This window comes from Manis javanica, chromosome 2, assembly GCF_040802235.1.
Source record: "Manis javanica isolate MJ-LG chromosome 2, MJ_LKY, whole genome shotgun sequence".
In the NCBI taxonomy this organism is placed as follows: domain Eukaryota; kingdom Metazoa; phylum Chordata; class Mammalia; order Pholidota; family Manidae; genus Manis; species Manis javanica.
Genome location: NC_133157.1, coordinates 172,765,152 through 172,777,161, shown reverse-complemented (window position 1 = coordinate 172,777,161; position 12,010 = coordinate 172,765,152). Strand labels below are relative to the sequence as shown.

Genomic DNA, 12,010 nt, shown 5'->3' with positions numbered 1-12,010 from the left:
ATGGTGAGATTATCTGCGTATTCTGGTTCCCATAGGGGTATGTCTGCCAGGGGGCGGAGGGGTTGTCCTTCTGCATGGAAAGAGTAGTTGGAAATACTGAGGGGCACGGCGGCCAGCAGTGGGCGCTATAGTGATGCACACAAGAAACAATTGGCGGTGTTGAGGGTGTGGTTGAGAAAGATGGTGGTGTCTTGAATGAGCTGTAACCAAGAGTAGGAGGAATAAGAAGATGAAGAGGTGCCATCAAGAGTTTGGATAATGACTTTTTTGGAATGTCTGATATCTGATGCAACTTGAGAGATCTGGGAGTGAGAGGGAACATACTCTCAAGAGAAATGAAGGGTACCGTGGGGGGGTCGAGGACCCCCCATAGTAAACTGAGGCTGTGACTCCAGCAGCCCATCGAGAGTCCCAGGGATCTGGGATTGATAAGGAGAATGAGCCGTTGGGATATTTCATGAAATGGTTGGAGGAGTAATACTGTGGGTACTGGAAGTTACTCATGTAGTGAATGGCGCAAGACCAGTAGGGACATCCCCTGTAGGTGTCTTGCCATCGCTTGCAATAGGCTTGTCTTTGGTCATAGAGGAAGCAGAGGTAGGGAGAATAAAGGTAGCTGTAAGTGAACACTTCGGTGGAGGGAGGAAAGTGGAGGTACAAAGGCTCAGAGCAGCCTTTCAGAGGGCAGTATGATGTGGCAATGAGGGCAGTAACTTTTGTTTGATGCTGTGTGTAAGTCTGCCTGACTTTGAATCGCATTACAAAGGAGGGTGGGGTGGCGGGGAAGACAATAGGAATGAGGAAAAAAAGCGAGAGAGCAGTAAAGGAGGAAAAAGTCATGATTCGGGTATGGATGGCAAAGGGGGTGCATGGGAGATGTGGAGCTTCAAGGGATCAGAGGGATAAGGTGTGGTAGAGTAGACAGCATCTTGGGCTGTATCCAAAGGACTCTGGATTGTGACTGATGGGTCTTGGGTGTCCAGAGAAGGTGGGTCGTGGGTATTTGGTTTCAACCTGGAGATATGAATCCAAAGGGTGACAGAGTTATCAGGCAGTGAGAGCTTGGCGGCCGAGGGGGTGCAGAGAATAACTGCGTGTGGAACTTCCCATTTCGGGGTGAGAGAGGGTCAATCCTCTGGTGGCTTATAAAACACTAGTTGGCCGGGCTGTAAGACAGGAGGATTTTGGGAGGCAGATGGATCAGGAAGGAGCCAATCCTGATATTTCCACAATTCAGTGTGGAGGAGAGAGAGTACTGGAAGGGCCATATTGGGAGGAATTGGTCCTTTGTGGGAAGGGAGCCCCGGGGGTAGAATCGGGCGGCCATACATGATCTCAAAGGGTGACAAGAAGGAAGGTTTCTTTGGGAGGGCTCGAATGCGGAGTAGAGCTAAGGGGAGTAAGCGAACCCAGTCAAGGTGTAGTTCTAGAGATAGTTTGGTCAGGATGTCTTTTAGAGTCCTATTGGCTCTTTCTACTTTACCCGAAGCTTGTGGTCAATAAGGACAATGTAAATGCCAGGGGAGTGAGAGTGACTTGGAGAGGTTCTGGATAATTTGGGCAGTGAACTCAGAGCCGTTATCTGATTGGAGGGAAGTGGACATCCCAAACCTAGGAAAGATCTGGGTGAGGAGGATAGAGGCAACCGCGGACGCTCGTTTGTTAGTGGTGGGGAAAGCTTCGACCCATCCTGAAAATGTATCTACTAACATGAGTAGGTATCTGGTACGCCGTACAGGGGGCATGTTAGTGAAGTCTATTTGCCAATCTGCAGCGGGGACATTACCCCTTGCTTGATGAGCTGGGAAGGGTCGGGCCTTGAGGGGGGTATGAGGGTTAGTGCGTTGGCAGATGGTGTACTTGCAGGTGATTTGGTTAAGTAGGGTTTTGTCTTCAGGAGAGAGAGGAAAAAAAGATTGTAAAAAATGGATCAAGGATTGGGGGCTGGGATAGAACAGATCATGTAAGAGGCGGAAGAGAGACTCTTTGTCCTGGGAGCAGAGGGTGTCTTGTGATAAGGCTAAAACTGCAAGGGCAGATGGATTGTTGTCTGGTGTGTCTTCTGATAGGGCAACTGACCAGGCTACTCTGTCGGCTTTGTTGTTACCTCTTGCAATGGGGGAGTCATCCTTTTGATGTGATCTGCAGTGGACTATGCCTAGTCGGTGTGGGAGTTGTGAAGCCTCTAGAAGTTTAGTAATTAAGGCTGAATTAGTTATGGAATTTCCTTTTGTGGTGAGAAGGCCTCATTCTTTCCATACTGCCACGTGAGACAAGAGAATGTGGAATATGTACTTGGAGTCAGTGTACAATGTGAGAGACGTGTCCTGGGCCAGAGTGTAAGCTCTGGTGGCTGCAATGAGTTCAGCCTGCTGATTGGTTGTACCAGGGGGTAGGGCTCATGCCTCAATGACATCTTCGAGGGACACTACTGCATATCCTGAGTAGTGGGTGCCCTCATGTTTAAAGGAGGACCCATCAGTAAACCAGATGAGGTCGGAGTGTGAGAGGGCTCCTTCGGAGATCGTGGAGTGGCACGGAAGGAAGTTGTGAAGGGCTTCTAGGCAATCATGCGAGGGAGTATGAGGAGAGTAAGGTAGAGGAAGAAGAGTGGCTGGATTCAGGGGCTGGCAGGGGAGGAAAGAAATGTTTGTATTTTGGAGGAAAGAGGATAGTAAGGTCAGGAGTCTGGAGGGAGGGAGAGTCTGTAAACTTTTGTAGGTTAAGAGATCTTTTAGGTGATGTGGGGACAGAATGGTAAGGGGCACTCCGAATGTTAGTTTATGAGCTTCTTTCTGCAAGAGCTGTCCAGTGGCTAATGCCCGTAGGCAGGGGGCCCATCCCCAAACTGTGGGGTCTAATTGCTTGGAGAGATAAGCAAAGGATGGGCGATAATATTGGCCTAGGACTCCTAGAGCTTGACTGGACCTCTCATGAATGTATAATGAGAAGGGTTTTGACAAATCAGGGAGATGGAGAGCTGGAGCTTCCACAAGGGCTTGATGGAGCTTAATGAAGGAGTGTCGGGGTGAGGAGGATAATGGTTCTTCAGGGGGGCCCTTGCTGAGGTCATATAGGGGTCTTGCCAACAGGGAGAAGTTAGGGATCCACACTCTAAAATACCCAACCAGGCCTAGAAAGGAAAGGATTTCTGTCTTGGTTTTGGGAATGGGCAGGTCAGAGAGGAGTCGTTTTCTGTCTAAGGTAATGGACTTTCTTTGTTGAGACAGAATGAATCCAAGGTAAGTGACAGAAGGGGAAGAGATTTGAACTTTGACGGGGGATACCCGGTAACCTCTGGAAGCTAGAAGGTTAAGTAGAGAAGCAGCGTCAAGTTGAGACTGTTCCCACGAGGGACTGCAGAGTAGAAGATCATCTACATATTGTAATAAAGTGGACTCGGGGTGATCATGATGAAACTGTTTGAGGTCTTGAGCTAGGACTTGTCCAAAAATATGGGGACTATCTCAGAAGCCTTGTGGCAAAACTGTCCAAGTAAGTTGTTCAGAATGTCTGGTGCATGGGTCTGTCCAGGTGAAGATGAAAAAATCTTGGGAGGAGGGGTCTAGAGGGATAGGAAAAAATGCGTCCTTGAGATCTAGGACTGAGAAGTGGGATGCCGAGGCAGGGATCTGCGATAAAAGGCTGTATGGATTTGGAACTAAGGGATGGATAGGGGCAACGGCCATGTTGATAAGGCGAAGGTCTTGGACAAGGCGGAAAGATCCGTTGGTTTTTTTAACAGCTAATATGGGGGTATTAAATGGGGAGTGAGTGAGTCTGAGGTAATTTTTGTTTAAGAGATCTTGAATGATGGGTTGGAGGCCTATGAGGGCTGAAGTGGTTAGGGGGTATTGGGCCTGACAGATATACTGAGAGGGGTCACGTAATTTGATAGAGGCAGGGGGACATAGGGCCACGGAGGGGCTTGTAATGTCCCAAACTTTGGGAAATACAGGGTGTATGAGGGTGGAACCGGAGCTTTCATTGGGTAGAAGGGGGTCGTCGGCTATGAGGGCCATCAGAAAGGGAGTACTGGGGGCTGTGGGAGTGGATATAGTTATGGAAACGAGGAGGAGGGAAAGGATGTCTCGTCCTAGTAAAGGGATGGGACACTAGGGCATAACTAGGAAGGAGTGGGAGAAAGGTATGGGATTGTCTAGGATTGTGCATAAAAGGGGGGTGGTTTTTAATGGGAAAATCTGTTTACCTCCCACCCGGACTATAGGAGTAATGGCTTGCGTGGTAGGGTCCCGGTATTCTCGCAAGACTGAGAAGGTGGCTCCTGTATCTAGGAGGAAGGAGATGGGGCGATCGTCTACTGTTAAAGTAACCCTGGGCTTCTGTTTGGTGATGGAAATGGTCGGGCAAGAAGCCCCCGGGCCCCGTCAATCTTCTTCTGCCAGCCCCACTACGGTGGGCTTAGGATGCGGGTTGTTCGTCCAGCCTCCCCTTCAGGTGGTTGGGCAATAAGACTCCCAGTGGCCCTTTTTGTGGCATCTGGGGCATGGGGTGGTAGGAGATCTGGGGGAGGGGCATGCTCTTGACTAATGTTCCTCTTTTCCACACTTGAAACAAGCTCCTGGCGGGGGGGGGCTTATTTGTAGAGGGGCGCCCAGGTTGTGGTTTTATCAGCTGGGCTAACATCTGGAAATTGGCCTGATCAGCCTTTTGTTTACGGCATTCTTTCTCTTCCTCCCGGTTATGGAAGACTTTAAAGGCCACTGTTAGGATCTCAGTCTGTGGGGTAGCGGGGCCCTGTTCTAACTTTTTGAGTTTAGCTTTAATGTCAGGGTAGCTTTGAGCTAGGAAGTATGTCATAAGGACATGTCTTCCTTTAGGTGTTTCTGGGTCCAGGCTGGTATACTGTAATAGAGCTTGAGTGAGTCTGTCTAAGAACTTGGAGGGGTTTTGTCTCTCTTTTGAATTATGTCTTGGGGCTTTTGAAAATTGACTACTTTACGAGCTGCCTTTTTCAGACCTGCTATTAAGCAGGAGGCAAAAATATCTCGAGAGCAGAGACTCATGGCGGTGTTATAATCTCAGTGTGAGTCTTGTTTGGGGACAGCAGTGGGGCCAGGGGGATAGGTGGGGTCAGTCCTGTGGGTTTCGGTAGTGTGCGTTTGGGTGAAGTCCCAAACTCATCTACGCTCTTCAGGGAGGAGAGTATTGGCCAGGAGCATGAAAATGTCATGTGTGAGGCTGTAAGACTGGAGTGTCCATTGAAACCCCCTGATGTATGTCGTGGGATCAGTGGAAAAGGAACCTAGGCATTTCTCTAGTTGGGCTAAATCTCCTAAGGAGAAAAGGATGTGAACGCGCACAATGCCTTCGGATCCTGCTACCTCCTGGAGGGGGGCTATAATTTTGGGAGGCCCTCGGGACCGAGTCTGAGGGGGACTGAAGGGTTCTGGCTCAGTCTGTTGGGGAGTGACGTGGTCTAGTCGAGCAGGTCCTGAAGTGCAGAAGGGGGGCAAAGAAAATAAAGAAAGATAGAATCAGACCCACGTGTCACCAGCCAGCAGCCCAGCTGCTTGCCTCTGCCGCAGTTGGGCTTGAACTCACGACTCTGAGGTTAAGAGTCCCATGCTCTACTAACTGAGCTACAGCAGGGCTCCGGTTAATTGCTTATGGAATGCGTAAACAGAATGTTCTTTATTCTCCATTCCTGCCACATCAGCAAGTGGGGGAAGGGCATATCTAGAAGCAGGGGCAGTGTTTCTACACATCTTCAAGGTCTTCCTATTTTCAGAGTGAGGAGTCTTGGCAAGATATGTTTTTGTGGACATATAACTTCTAAGGACTGCACCGGTTGTTTTCTAGCTTGTGCTTTCCTATGCTGCGTTCAGACATGGGGGAAGGTGCTTTCCCATTCTCCCTACAAACATGTGAGAAGACAAAGGCAGTCCTTAACAGGGGAGAAACAGGTGATGAGGGCAAAGATGGAGGAGGCCTCTGGGACCTAGTTAAAGGGGGGGCTGAAAGGCTCAGGCTTAATCTGCAGGGGACAAAGGTGGAGGAGTTGAGATGGGGGAGGAGATGGTGGGGGAGGAAGGGAGAAGGGCTGTTGTAGGAGAAGAAGGGGAAGGGAGTGAACTGGAGGCTTCTGCGGGGGCAGCGGCTTGCAGGCTAGGAGAACTTGGGAGGGGGTGGGGGGAGGAGGAAGCGGAAAGCTTCGATATAGGGAATCTCCTTCCATTTTTTCAGGCACTGGCAGTAGTTAAAAAGATCGCGAGTGATGTTAGGATCAAGAGTTCCACCTGCGGGCCATTGGTTGTTATTGTCTAGGGGGTATGTTGGCCAAACTTGGGAGCAATATTTACGGAGAAGTTTTGGTTTTATATCAGGCGTCAGGGAGAGGGTAGCCAGATGCTTAAGCAGGCATTCAAGAGGTGAACTTTCAGGGAGGGATGAGGAGGCTCCCATGGCTAAAGGACAGAGAAGGAGACAAACCGGGGAAGATGAACGGAGATCCTCGGACTGGAAGCAGACTGCAAGGAGACAAAGGGCATCCCCAATGATCCTTGGTGGTCTGCGGAAACTCGTATACGAGTCGGAATTTCTTAGGAAGTGTGGGTTGTCACCCAGACTTCCCTAAGAAGGCAGTTTGTCGGAGTCACGAGTTACCTAGCGCTAGGAGTTTTCGGCAGACAGAACAGATTTCGGCGGACGGAGCAGAAGGAGGAGGGGGGGCGGAAAGGGAGCGTTCTCATCCGCAAAGGAGTCACCTCATTTATGGCTGTTGGAGGGGGGGGCCTGAGAGTCTGCCGCAGCTGTGAACGCCTGAGGCGGGGATTTATGGCTGTCGGAGGAGGGGCCTGAGGGTCCGCCGCAGCCATGAAGGCCTGAGGCGGGGATTTATGGCTGTCGGAGGAGGGGCCTGAGGGTCCACAGCAGCCGTGAAGGCCTGAGGTGGGGAGAGTTCCCTCCTCATCCCCAAGCATCAGGGCCTTGCCAGACGATCGTGGTCAATGGCACTGCGATAGCTCGGGGAAGAGTGGCCCACTCCGGGGGGGAAAACTTACCTAAAGGCCAGAGAGGAGTGGTGAGTGTGATGAGCCAGCGCCGGAAAAAGAGGACAAGGGCAAGCTGCTGCTGGTGTCGGGGGGAAGACGGGGCCCAGTTGGGGTGTCCTGTCTCCCGGGTTTCGGCACCAATGAAAGGAAAGGAGCGACACACAGCAGCAATTCACCAGAGAATTCCGCTTTATTAGGAAAAGGTGCTGGGTTATATAGGAAGGGTCATAGGGTGATTGTGGTGTTACTTCTACGGGGCTGGTGGCTGTTGGCTAGGTGCTGGGATTGGGAGGGGGGCGAGAGGTGATTGGGCTTCAGGTGGTGCCGGCGGGAACTGAGGACCCCGAAGAGAAGCTGGAAGTTTGCCATCTTACTGGTGGGGACCCTTCATTCACTAAGATAAACTATATTCCAGATAATAAAAAACTAATATTTTTAAATAATGAAAACATACAAAGGAATTTGACTAGAAATAAATAACAGAAAGATACTTGGAAAATCCCCAAATATTTGGAAATTAAACAACACACCTCTAAGTAACCTTCAGTCCAAGAAGAATCAATAATGAAAATTAGAAAATATTTTGAATGAAATGAAAATAACATATCAAAAATTGTAGGATGCAGCTAATGCAGTGCTTAGAGAAAACTTTAGAATACTGAATGTTTATTTTTAAAAAACAATAATAGTTTTAAATCAATAATCTAAGCCTCCATCTTAAGAAACAGGATAATAATGAGCAAAATAAGCACAAACCAAGAGGAAAGATAAAAGCATAAAACAAATACAATTGAAAATATAAAACAGAGAAAATAAATGGAAGCAAAAGATGGTTGTTTGAAGAACTAAGAAAATTAACAAACCTTATCCACAATACCAAAGAAAAAAGATACAAATTACTGATATCAAGAATGAGAGAAAAAATATTACAAGATTTCTAAATTAACATAATAAACAACATTATGGGAAAAAATTGAATATTAAGTTAAAATGGTGAAATTTCTTCAAACTACCCCAGTTCACAGACATAAAAAGATAGCATGGATAGTCCTACATCTACTAAGAAAAGTAATCTGTAATTCAAAACCATTCCACAAAGACTTCTGAGACAGTGAACTGCCCTGGCAAATTCTACAAACTATTAACTAAGAAATTATACAAATCCTACACAATAATTTCCACAAGATGTAAAAAAACTGTCAAGCTCTAAGAATTATATAAAAATTCACTAAGCTAAAATATCCTAATTAATAGTTTAAAAGAAAAGAATTGGAGCACTTACCCTCCCTGATTGTAAGACACAAAACTACAGTAAATGAGACAGTGTAATATTCATGAAAGAATAAATACACACATCAGTAAGGTAGAATACAAAGTTTAAAAATAGACCACAAATATATATTCAATTGATTTTCAATATAAGTGCCAAGAAATGTCCTAAAGAAAAGTTTTTTCAATAAACATTGTTGGAGCAATAATGGGTATCCATATGGAAAAATGAACACTGACTCTTACTTCACATCATACACAAAAATTAACTCGATGGATAAAAAATCTAAGTGTAAAAGTTAAGACTGAAAAACAATGGAGAAATTTTTTGCACTCTTGGGATAGCCAAATATTTCTTAAATAGTAATATAACAGAAAAAGAATAACAAAAACAGTATAACAAAAAAAATGGGCTATATTGAAATGAAAATTTTCTACTCTCATTTTTTTTAAGCAGAATTTCAAGCCATAGAATGGGAAAAATATCTGCAGATTTAAACGTCAGGAAAAAGATTTGTATCCATCCCAGGCATATGGGATCAATGGCAGTTTTTGCTCAGAATATCCAGAATCTCCTGCCTGGCCTTTCCATTTACATTCCAGTGGGTGTTTACCACTGACAGCCTCCTGAGGATCTGGGGCAAGGGGTGGAAACAGCCATTCCTTCCTCCCCTCCACTCCTCATAGGTAATTGCTACAGCATTTGCCAGTCACCAAGGACCCACCCATGGAGTTCCTTCCAGAAGGGAGGAGTGGAAAAGGAGTACTCCTGCCATAGTTGGCAGGACAGATGGAGCCAGACCTGGCTAGCGAACTTGAGCAAGCTGTAAGAAATGAGAAATGAAAGCCTTTTTCCCAACCTGCCCCTTCCCTTGACTTACTACAGTTTTAGGGAATTCATTAAAGACTCACCCTAGACCAGGAACATCCTTCCCCCTAGAGCTACAAGGCGCCCTTCTGAATCAATAAGATAAACACCTCTATTTTTAAAAAAGGACTAAAAATTGTAACAGATGTACAAAAGATATACAATAGTCAATATCCCCATGAAAAGATGTTCAACATCAAGAGTCAACAGGGAAATGAAAATTAAATCCTTAGATGATACTACACACCCCCCAGAATGGTTAAAATTAAAAAGCATGACAATACCAAGTGTTGATGAAAATGTGAAGGCAACTGAAACTCTTATGTATTAACAATGGAAATGTAAAACAGTAAAGCCATATTAGAAAACTATTTGGTCATTTCTAAAAATATTAATACCCCTCCCATACAATCTAGTCATTTGAGTCCTAAGTATTTGAAAGATTTGCACACAAATCTTCACAGTGCCTTTATTTACAGTCCAAACTGTGGAATGAACCAAAATATACAATGGATGAAGAAAATGTAATATATCCTGACAATGGAAAGTAATTAAGTAGAAAACAATTACTATAAAACATGGATGAGCTCAAACTCAGGATGCTGAGTGAAAAGAATTAGATAGTACAGAGTCCATGTTGTACTATTCCATTTCTGTAAAAATCTTAAAAATGGAAACTAATCAAAATGACAAAAAAAAAAGCAATTGGTCTTTTCCTGGAGCCAAGAGAGGTGGGAGGGATACACTGCTGATGGGAACAATGAAACTTGTGTAAGTGACAGAATTCCTTCTTATATTGTGTTGATGGTTTCAGTTACATTATATATTTGCCACAACTCATGAAGCTACACACATTAAGTTCATGCAGTTTATTGTAAATAAATTAAGACTATGTAAAGTTGATGTTAAAATAATTCTCAAATTCCTAAGGGCAGATACTATCCAGCTCTGTAAACTACATCATTGGACACCACATTACCTTTTCTGGAATAACCCCAAATCATGCCTGAATTGTTTTTGAAAATCCACAACTCTTTCTTATACTAGGATCTGTAATGCGTTTTACTGTGTTAGGATGTTTATAAATACATACAACAGTTAAAACTATCAAGCCTATACCCTTTTAGCCTCTTAGTCCCAATTATAGCAGACATCTCATACATGGAGAAACCCATGCATTTGAGTACCTCTGATAATAGTGTTTATTTTCCCAGAAGAGACATAAAAACCCAGTCTCTGTACTCACTCTTAAATCTTTTAAACTATTCCCACAGCATGTACTCCTTGTTACATTGCTTGAAATGATATTTCATCTACAAGTGCACTGCTTTGAGAAATGAAACCAGACACATTTGTATAGCTTGCTGCCACATTACAGGTGTTATTCCAGCAAATTCTTCGCAAGAAATTAAAATTGCAAATATATTCAACTGGTGTTTTAGGAACTTTCTGAAATTACTCATCTAAAAACAATAGCTTGACAAGTTTCATGGACTCTCCAAGACTTACTTAGAAACTCTTGCCTCAATATTCTTGCCTCTCTGGGTCTATCACTCATAAAATATTAAATCCTGAAACTTACCCAGTCCTAGTCAAGCCCAGATATTGAAAAGATCCTCTTTAAAGCCATGTTTCTCAAAGCCTTATAAATATCTTTCCTCTGCCCTCTCTTCTGAGACATGACTAGAACACTATGAAGATAGATATCTCCCTTTCTGTGGTAAGCAATAAACATACATTTGTTTAATCAACAGGTTGCTTTAATGGTGTTTTCAAGAAACAAGCATTTAACAGCTTTTGACAAAGCCAAGAAGTTTCAAAATGCTCAAGGACTCATTCAGATCATATACAATAGTTTGAGACAGTCTCAAAGAAGTCAATTGATATAATCTCCATTTTTCACCATGAATGTTTGTCCCTAAATTTCTCAAATAAATCTTTCAGTTACATTTTCCTATACAAGATGCTCGGAGCTTACTGCATTTAACAGGGTGAGTATTTGTAATAATAATTGCAATTTTAACTAATATGTCCATACTATCTAATATTTTGCTACAATTAGGATATCTTATAATTTGTTATAAAAAATATATCACCAATGATACTAGTTAAAAGTCCTATTTGGAGCATGGTTGCATTTTTAGAGCCCAACTCTATCAGGCTCCACTGACATACCATCCAGATGTAGACTGTAATTACCATTATAAAATCTCTACACTGTGTAGACTAGAAACCAAGGCATTTCTCTGAGGTTTAATAAGAGCCACTCCCTGCCCTGTCACTCAACCTCCTATGTAGTTTCTACTTACTTCCTTTTGGGAATGTTACAGCTTTTCCTAAAGAAGTGACAAAACTCTGTCTCCCTCTCTCTTGTCACATCTGCACTGTCTTTCAGAAATGTCTTGAAGATGCTGCACGTGTACAGTATATCTTCATTTACATGAATAATACATGTATTTTCCTCTAGGAAGTCAGTGGAAATTTGAAAGACACTAGATTCATGGACCAAAGAAGTCTCTCTCAGAGCCATTAAAGCCAAAAATAACAAGATAAACAGAAAAGTATTCTAAAACCCCCATGTATGTACAGTTCAAAAAGGAAGAAACACAAATGGCATATGGGTATACTCTGTTTTACTTCATTGAAAAAAGTCTAAATAAAAGCAACTTCTTTTTTCATTGAATATTTTTAAATGAGTGACTCATTTCATATACGCTTATGATGTACTAAAGAATGTTAACTTGTTTGATACTCATAAAATCCCTAAGGGATAGGTACTACTATTATTCCCACATACACATGAGCAAACAGACATATAGAAGTTACATGCTTTTCCCAAAAGGATAAAATAATTGGA

The 12,010-nt window shown here is 44.0% G+C and overlaps 1 protein-coding gene across 1 annotated transcript in view; it reads right to left on the bottom strand.

Annotated features, from left to right (window-relative positions):
* Window positions 1-12,010, bottom strand: part of LOC140845365 (cyclic nucleotide-binding domain-containing protein 1-like) — a 203,331-nt gene that overhangs the window by 14,635 nt on the left and 176,686 nt on the right. The window lies entirely within an intron of this gene.